Consider the following 9,723-nt stretch of genomic DNA (forward strand, 5'->3'; position numbering starts at 1 on the left):
TTTAACCCTTCATTCTGTCTTGCAGTTAATGTGGAGGGTCTTGTTCTTCAGGGGGAGGAGTTTTTGTACTCCCATCTCCATGATTCTATATGCGTACAGAAGATTATATACACTTCTGGAAGCACGTAGAGCTCTCTCTGCTTACCTCCTGTGTGACCTGGATTAGACCCAGCAATGGACCCAGCCTCTTTTGAGTACAGGTCTTCCTCCTCCTGGGTTCTGTACAAGGTTCCTGGGTCATCCTGGCTAGCAGACAATCCTTTCCTTTCTCTTGTCTTGGTACAGTTATTGCCATACCTGCACACTTGAGTGCCATAAAGTTGGGAACGTGCTGCAAGTGTTTTGAGGGTCTCGATTTTGGGCCCCTTAATTCTTGCTTGTTCACTTCTGTGTTCCTTGCGATGTTGGCCAACTGCAGTTCTATGCTAAGGTGCCCCACTATTGTCATTGTTGGTGGTGGGTGACCTTCAGGTCTAGCGGCACTTGGGCGCTGTCGAGGCTTATTTGAGCCTCCTTGAGCCTCCTTGAGCTTCACTTTGATTGGCTCTCAAAGGATGTTGGGGTTCTCTGCAATGCGAGTGCCCTCATCGTTTGTCTGTTTCTCCTTTTTCCCCTCTTCTGTTTCTGGAGGAGGCAGTTTTGCAGTTTTTGGCTTCTGGGGCAGCATCTTGTCCCATCTGGAATCTTCTTTGTCTTCAGTGGAGTTGCTTTTGTCTTTCAAGGCGCTCTGCGTAGGGAACTTTACCTCTACTCAGCAAGGCACTCAGTAGGGACTCTCGCTGGGTTTTGGTCGAGTTAGGCCATCTGTAGAGTTTGAGGCCGGGTCACATGCTTCCTGAGGTTGCTTCGTCTGCGGCTAATCGGCACCGTGTTTGCTCTGCTCGTCAGGCGTCGGCCTGGGATTTGTGCCAACACTTTCGCGGTTCGCCCCATTGATGGTGCGGTGGGGGAACTGTTGGCCAGGTTTGCCAATGCCTAGTCTTACGATTTGTAGTCCCTTTCAGGTCATGTTGGTCTGCCTTCATTGGCACTGTTTTTTTCCCCCTCTTAGAGGTTCAGGGCTGCCTGAGCAAGCATTTATCCTGTGTCTGTGAGGTCATCACAAGTTGGGTGCATCTCTGTCGGCCTGATGAATTCTTTCGCTTATTCGACTTTCTCTGCTCTTCATGTTTGAATTTTATGATGCACTTGTATTGTCACTTCTATGGTGATCAGGTTACTTCCTTGATGGTGTTAAATATGCACCTGGCTCCCTCCCCCAGGAAGTTGGGTGCTTCATATCATTCGTCGAACTGACTGGCTCACTACCCAGGAGCTGCAGACTGCCTAACCCCATCCCCCAAATGGGGGGTGGGGGTTAAATGAGCATGTTTCGGTTGTTTGTTTATTTCATTTGGGTGAGTTCTATGGCTGTTTTTGAATCAGTATATTTAGAAAGTGGCCAGCAATAATCTGTTTTGTCTCACTGACTTTCTGGGTGCTTTTCCTGGTGGTGGCATATACAAAATAAATGCCACTGCTCCCAGCACCTCTGTGATGGGGCTAGGTTCTGGCTCGTGGTCCCTGGTAGGCCAGAGAACTCCACGACTGATGGCACCTGTTAGGCAATACACAAACTGGTGATGTTATCTCCATGGAGCCACCAGGGCTTACCCAGAAATTGGCATTTCATTACATTTAATGCTGGTTTTAGTTCTTTTTGTACCAATGGTTAACAAATGTATGTTTGGTCCTTGGAATGGTGTTAATTTTAGTGCTGTACTTGATTTATGCAATTGCACATATTTTTGTATGGAGTATTACTGTGATATGACTTTGTTTTATTTATGGAGAGCTTTGTGATTTTTGTACATATTTTTTACTACACATGCATTTTCATGTTTTAAAGAGATGAATTTTACCTTTCATTCATGAAAGCAAAAAATAGTCCAAAAATGTTGATCAATTTATGAAGCACATTTAGTTTTGTCATTAGCACTGGGCTTTTTGTTAACTTGTAATTACTTAAATTAATTTGTTTTAATATTTGGGTGTTTTTGTTGTGTTAAAAACAGTGTATCTACAGCATGACTGAAAATTACAAATGAGTGCAACTGGGAGCTAATTGATAATTTTACATTTCATTCATTTTTATTTCATTCTGATTAACTATTTGCTACTTTATTCTGCATACTCATTTGGTAATTTAAATGACCTTTTGCAATTCACATTTAATTGTTATTTCTACATGTTCTTGTAAATGGTAAAAATTTTATAATAATTTACTTTTTAAATGCTTAAAAGTTATTTTTATACTTTTATATTAAAGATATCTTTAAAAATTTTGATTAGATTGTCTATTAACTATACCAAATTTTATTTCTTTGTATTTCCTTCACTAGTAAAATGGAAGCTAAGAAATATTAAGTGGACTAAATTGACAATGTTTGATGTGATCCATTGCTCATAAATGCCTGTTTACTCTAAAAAAATAAAAGTTCTTTGTTAACGCTGTTTTATCAGTTGGTATTTCTCATCCATATAAATTCAGAAGAAGTCACCAGTGGAGTCCCACAGGGCTCTGTACTCGGTCCTATCTTGTTTCTGATATATGTAAATGAAATGGCATCCGGTTGCCTCGGTCGGGAATTCCAACACCATTTACTAGCTTTTAGCAAAAAATGCAAGTGAAAAGTTAACATTTTTATGTTAAAAAATATGAAATACTGTAAATATATACAGTGGTACCTCGGCTTACGAGCACCCCTAGTTACAAGTTTTTCAGATTATGAGCAGGAATTGCTCGGAAAATTTGTATCGGGATACGAGGGTGTTAATACGCGTACAGGCCGACTAGCGCGTGGTGGCACGGCAATCACCACTCAGTTTACCAGTGCCCTGCGCCCAGTGACTATCCCGCCTCAATTCTTCACCAGGATTTACAGTGTTTTGTTGGATATTTGGCCATTTGAACATAAAAGTTGTTAGTATATATCTCGCAATGGGTCCCAAGAAAGCCAGTGGTAAGGTTCAACCTAAGAAAATAGTTGAGAGTAGAGGCAGTAGAGAATGTCCCTTCTTCATTAAGAAAATGTGTGAAGTATGGGAAGAACTGCAAAGTTTTGTTGAAAAAACTCACCCCGATAAAGCTGTAGCAGGCCGTTGCATTGACCTTTTAAATGACAATGTGATGTCTTACTACAGACAAGTGTTAAAATGTAGGGAAAAACAAGTGTCTTTAGACAGATTCTTAGTAAGACAAGCAAGCAGTGAGCCACAAGCAGGTCCTAGTGGTATGCAGGCAAAACGTGCCAGAGAGTGCACACCAGAGAAGTCCTCTCTGCCTGATGTTATAATGAAGAGGACTCCCCTTCCAAACAGTAATACCTCTCCTCCCCCTTCCTCACCATCTTCCATACGCCAACAGCAGTCATCAGCAAGGGGTAAGTAATAACTTGAACATAGTTTTGTAGTGTATATTTCGATGAATTAAGTATAAAATTTAGTTTGAAGAGATGTTTTTGGGTAGTCAGGAACAAATTAATTCATTTCCCATTATTTCTTATGGGGAAATTAGCTTCGGGTTACGAGCTGTCTCCAGGAACGGATTAAACTCTTAAACCGAGGTACCCCTGTATTAAAATAACTTCGTTAACCCTACTAAGAATTTGTGCACGTGGCAAATTTGTACTAGAAAATGAGAATTACATATATATTAATTTTAAAACAGTATGTGGACTGTAATAATCATAAAAGCATTTCCCAGGACCAAACTTGATTATCAGTGCTAAAATTATATTGAACAAAACCCTCTTTCTACTTCTCGATATAAAAGCACATGATATGGTGCAGCCCGAGGAGGGGGAGAGGTAGGTAGTTTAGTTCATTCATTATGCACCCGATACCCATGCTGTGGGCAGTAGTGGAAAGGGTTACAGTGGCACATAATGGGCTCAGGGACTGAACCCCCACAAATCATTTAGCTAAGGAAGTTACAATCTTGATGAACTAATTACTCCAGTAAATTTGTCGGTAGAGTTTTGCTGGGTTCCCAGCCATGTTGGTGTCAATTTAAATAAGCGTACGGATGCTGCCACTAAGGAAGCTATCCACACTTGTCTCATCTCCCGTAAAGGTATTCCTTATTTCGACTTTTACCCAGTTATTCATAACTCCATCCTTGCCCGTTGGCAGGGTTGTTGGTCTATACTTACTGGTAACAAACTGCATACTATTAAGAGTCGTGTGTCCCTGTGGTCTTCCTCCTACCATCGTAACCGGCGGTGGGAAACGACTCTGGCTAGGTTACGTATTGGCCATACACGATAAACTCACGGTCACTTAATGGAGCACCGCCCTGCTCCTTATTGTCCAAATTGCAGTGTTCCTCTTATGGTCATGCACATTCTTGTTGAATGTTCTGACTTCCAGGACGAGCGTGTGTCGTGCTTTCCGACTGTCCCTCGCGGTCAATTGTTCGCCCATAGCATTCTTGGTGAATCGGATACTTTTGATATCGTTCGCCTTATGCGTTTCTGTTCTCGTATTGGCATCCTTGGTGATATTTAGTGCCCAATGATTACTCCGCACATTTGGTGGTGCTACATAGCCTTCCCGGTTTGGTGCCTTCCTTTGATAATTAATTACTTGTTACAAAATTCAATGCATACCATGGGAGGTTACACCCTTTGCAATTTTAATCCCTCCCTTTCCACCCAAGAAGCAAATTAGAGATCAGCCCAAGCTTCATCTTGAGGCAACGCTCGACGCCTTAATGAAGCCATATTGATGCTCTGTCCACAGAGCATTATCTCTCTCAAATCATATACACTGATGGTTCCCTACACCGCCCCACGGGGTGCAAATGAAAGTGCAGTTGTCCTGACAATGGGCGATGGCTTATATATTGAGTGGGGAGTCCGTATAAACAACTGGGCCTCTACCCTTCAGACCGAACTATTTGCCGTGCTTCTTGCACTGAAATGTGTACAAGTCTCCAAACTTGATACATACTTGATCAGGACGGACCGAAACGTCGTCGTCCCTTCAATTTCTAGTGTGTGGTCTGGTCAACATACTTCAGCCACGTTATTGTGACTCATCGCCTGCATATTGATACATTAATTGTAAGTGATTCTTTATCATCCTTAGATGCTCTCAACTCTTTAAGACATAACTGTAACATGCTCGTGTCTGAAACTAGACACAAATATAACAAAATTATTAATGATTGTAACAGAGTCCATTTCATGTGGACTCCATCTAATGTTGACCTCCAAATGCATGACAGAGCTGATGAGTTAGCCAAAGAATCAGTCTTAAAGGAAAAATTGAGTATAACCTTGGATTGTCAATAAGAAGTATTGAGAGCAATAGTACACCAAGAACTTGCCACACATCTATGGTTCATCCAATAAAATCAGCAGACTTCTAGATGTTACTACTGCTCGGCTTAGACTCGGTTACAAGTATCTCTGGGAATTCTCATTATCTGCTGATATAGACCTGATCAAATGTAAACTGTGTCAACAAAATTGTTCGCACACCCTCCGTTACTATGTGATGGAGTGCGAAAAAATACGTGAATTTATCTATAACTTTGCTCTCAGAGTGCTCATTGACAATCCAAGGTTACACTCAACGGCTCCTTTAAAGGCAGATTCTTTGGCTAACTTATCAGCTCTATCATGCATTTGGAGGCCAACATGAGATGGAGACCACATGAAACGGACTCTGTTACCATCATTAATAATTTTGTTGTATTTGTGTCTAGCTTCGGACACGAGCATGTTACAGTTATGTCTTAAAGAGTTGAGAGCATTTAAGGATGATAAGGAGTCACTTACAATTAATGTATCTAGTTTGGAGACTTGAACACATTTCAGTGCAAGTATTAAGTTTTAGTCTTTAGTGTTTTTTCTTCCCGAAACGCTTTGCGTCATAGTGGCTTTAGGCATTGTATGTACTAGCTCTATCTATAAATCCATCGATGTTTGTATCACACCTTGTATGTATGTACTTTACCTGAATAAACATTTGAATTTGAATTACACTTTTGAAATGTATTGGTCTCAAGGATGCGAATAGCATTAACGGGGGTGTCTCTGAGTACACATATGTTTGCCAGAATTAAGGTTCTAGGCTTGATATATATGCACACATTACATGATAAAATTAGTTCTTGCAGTACTGTTCCGGTCAGCTGTTCAGATCATTGTATGGTTGTGGTGAAGCTTGTTATTCACGATCAGGTTAAAGTAGGGACAGGGTCATGGAAGCTCAATTGCAGTCTGTTGCAGAGTAGAGATGTAATTGATAATTTTAAAGTATTGTGGGAACACCTGGTTGGGCAAAAACATAAATTCAGATGTCTGTTGGAGTGGTGGGACATGTGTAAAATTGCATGCAAAAGTTTCTTCGCGAAAGTAAAAAAGTGTTCAAAAGAAAGGCTGCTGAAAAAATATGGCCTTTTAACCTTATTCTAACACACATTAAAACAACTTTATGCAAAGATCAATATGGGATTAGATAAGTATGAAGAAATTACCATTTTAAAGGACAGAATTAACAAAATGCGGGATGAAATATCTGAAGGAGTCAACACTTTATGTAGCATACAAAAATCTGTGTATCCATGTATTTACGCATGTCGCTTAGCCTAGCATTTTAAAAGTACTACAATCACCTTCCGTGGTTGAGTGTTCAATAAATCCGTGAACTGTATGTTTAACAAATCTCCCACCCTGTCCATGGAAGACAGAAGAAAATGTATATATGCTGCTTAGCATTATAAATGTGTGGCCACGTCTGTGGTAGAAAAATAATAATAATAAAAAAAATGTTCGCCTCCAGATTAATGATAGGATGTATGGTGAAAAACTCTCTCCATATTTGTTAAGTAAAGTCAAGAATAACAAGGGTACAGCACTTGTGACTAGTATTAAAGCAAGTAAGTGTTGGGATGGATATGAAAAATACAGATGTGATTGTATGTTATGTTCGAGGTGAATTAGAGAAATTGTACAAAAAAAAATGGACGTAGACCAAGGTATGCGGGAATATTTCCTTGGAAAATGTACACGGGTTTTAACCCAGGATGACAACATGTCATTGTTGGAAGATGTAGATAAGCAGGTGTGGAGTGTGGTCAAGAGTTTAAAGAAGGGTAAATCACCTGGCTGTGATGGGTTCCCGGCGGAATTTTATTTCTATCTATGGGATATCATTGGTAAAGACTTTGTACAAGTGGTGCAGTATAGCATACAGCATAGGAAGCTGAGCGTGTCACAATCTCATGGGATTATTAGGATGATACCTAAAACGGGTGATTTGCATATTCCAACGAACTGGAGGCCACTTTCCCTACTAAACCAGGATTATAAAATAGTATCGAAACTGCTGGCAAATAGACTTAGGATTGCAATGGATAAAATTATATCAAAGGAACAGTTCTGTGGTGTGCCTGGAAGATCCATAATCAATTGTAATAATGTAATTAGGGATGTTGTGTATTATGTGTCTGAAAATAATGTTCCTTCTTCCATGATAAACCTCGACTGGTCGAAAGTTTTTGACCATGTTGATGTTCAGTTTGTATTAGAAATATTGGATAGAGTAGGAGTGGCATAAGAATTTATTGATTGATCCGTATGCTTTATAAACAGTGTCGGAGCAGTGTTTGTATAAATGGAGTCTTAAATAAACCTTTTTCAGTTGAACGATCGGTGCGTCAGGCATGTCCCCTTTCAATGATTTTGTATGGTGTACTTCAAGAGTCACTGTACTTGGCAATAAAAAGCAATGACTTTATTGTTCCTCCTTGTCTTCTTAATGCTATGACACTTCCTGTTGTTGGTTATGCAGACGATACAATTATTTTTGTGTCGACAGGAGACTCAGTGGTGAATGTTCAGGATGAGTTAAACAACTTTGAAAGAGCAACAGGTGCTGTCATTAACAAGAACAAAATGTGTATGATTGGGCTTGGCAGTTGGTGTAATAAAGTTACCTGGACAGGTTCATGGTTCAAGATAGTGGAGTCTATTAAAGTTCTTGGGATTTGCTGATGTGAAACATATGGAACAACATTGGTTACGAATTGGCAAGTACTATGTGGAAATATAATATTAGCTACGAATATGTTGTCAAATAGGAAATTAACCCTGTTTCAGAAGGCTGTAATAAACAATTGCAAAATTTTGTCTAAAGTGTGGTACTTGTCTCACAGCTTTCCAATTGACAAGAAAAGATCGACAAAACTATTTTTAGATATGTATGGTATGGTAGGTACCAACCAATTAAACGGACACCTCTACGTAAAGGTAAGAAAAACGGTGGAATAGGAGTACTGAATGTGTCCCATAAGTCATTTGGCAGTCTTATGTGTTACCTTTAGAAAGGAGATAATGCAGAGGAATAGTGTAAATGCGCTAGGACATTACTTTTGTAAATTACGTGTTAGCTACTTAATTTAATACATATGCCAGAGTATTCTGAGCCTTTATTTCACCGCACTTTTATTCATGTGCAATTGATGTTCTCAGGCGGATTTGTAATGTTGAGTTTTTTTTAATGATGAACAGTAAAACAAGTGTATGATATTCTACTCCCGAATATAGTTTCTAGTGTAGAGGAAGCATATCCACGCTTTAGCTGGCAAGTGTTATGGGCAAACCTTCATGTTAAATTTATTGCCCCAAAAGAACGTGAGCTATTGTATCTCTATATTCATGAGACCCTTCCTACTAATGATAGGTTGTTGATGTTGGGCATTAAGGACAACAATAGGTGTGACCAATGTATTGAAATTGAGAATAATATACATATATTTTATTTCTGTAAGCAGAAAATTGTTCTTGTAAACTGGATTAGAGACACTTTTAAAGATTTATGTGGACCAAGTATTAGAGTGGAGTTAATGAGGTTTTTAATGTTTCAAATTGACATAAAATGCAAGAAAATTAAGAATACAATAATTATGCTACTTTCTGATTAAATTTTTGTGTGGATAGGCAGACAGGAGGGTTACTCAGTAGACAAAATATTGAAGTTCTTGCGAGGCAGGATCAAGTATAACATTTGGGGTTTACGGCTCATGCTCGGTGATGATATGGAAAATTTGTTTACTGAGAATTATATAAAATATATATAAATGTAATAATTTCCCCTGTAAATTAATGTAAATATAATCTCTAACATTATAAATCATTTAAAGAAAATAAGTATAACATTTAGGGGTTTAAAGTTCATGCTCTGTGATAATATGAAACACTTGTTTACTGAGAATTATACTACCGTACATGTAATGTAGTATTGCCTTGTAAATTTATGTATATATGATTTATATTGCATTTTATTAAATAAAGATAAACAAAAAATATATGCGAACTCATTTTGTTGACATACATCAGCTGATATAAAACGTACGTGATTGGTCATTTGTCCAGCTGAGCTGCTAAAGTGATTGGCTAAGTGATAAGATGAACAATATTACCTTCACTCTGATTGGTCAAACGAAAAGTAGATGTGACCTCTGTCGAGAAGCAGGTGAAACAGAACCAAACCCCCGAGTAATTCTTCCTTGGTGAACCGAGCATAGAGAACAGAGTACTTTAGAACATTCCTAACACACCAACGCAAGACGATAATACATAATGTTTCGTGAATCTGGGTCCTGGACTATATCTACGGCTCTCCGTTTCTGGTGAGTAGTACCCCTTTGGTTTTGTTCGTGGTGTGCACACC

Source organism: Procambarus clarkii, chromosome 33 (genome assembly GCF_040958095.1).
Source record: "Procambarus clarkii isolate CNS0578487 chromosome 33, FALCON_Pclarkii_2.0, whole genome shotgun sequence".
Taxonomy (NCBI): domain Eukaryota; kingdom Metazoa; phylum Arthropoda; class Malacostraca; order Decapoda; family Cambaridae; genus Procambarus; species Procambarus clarkii.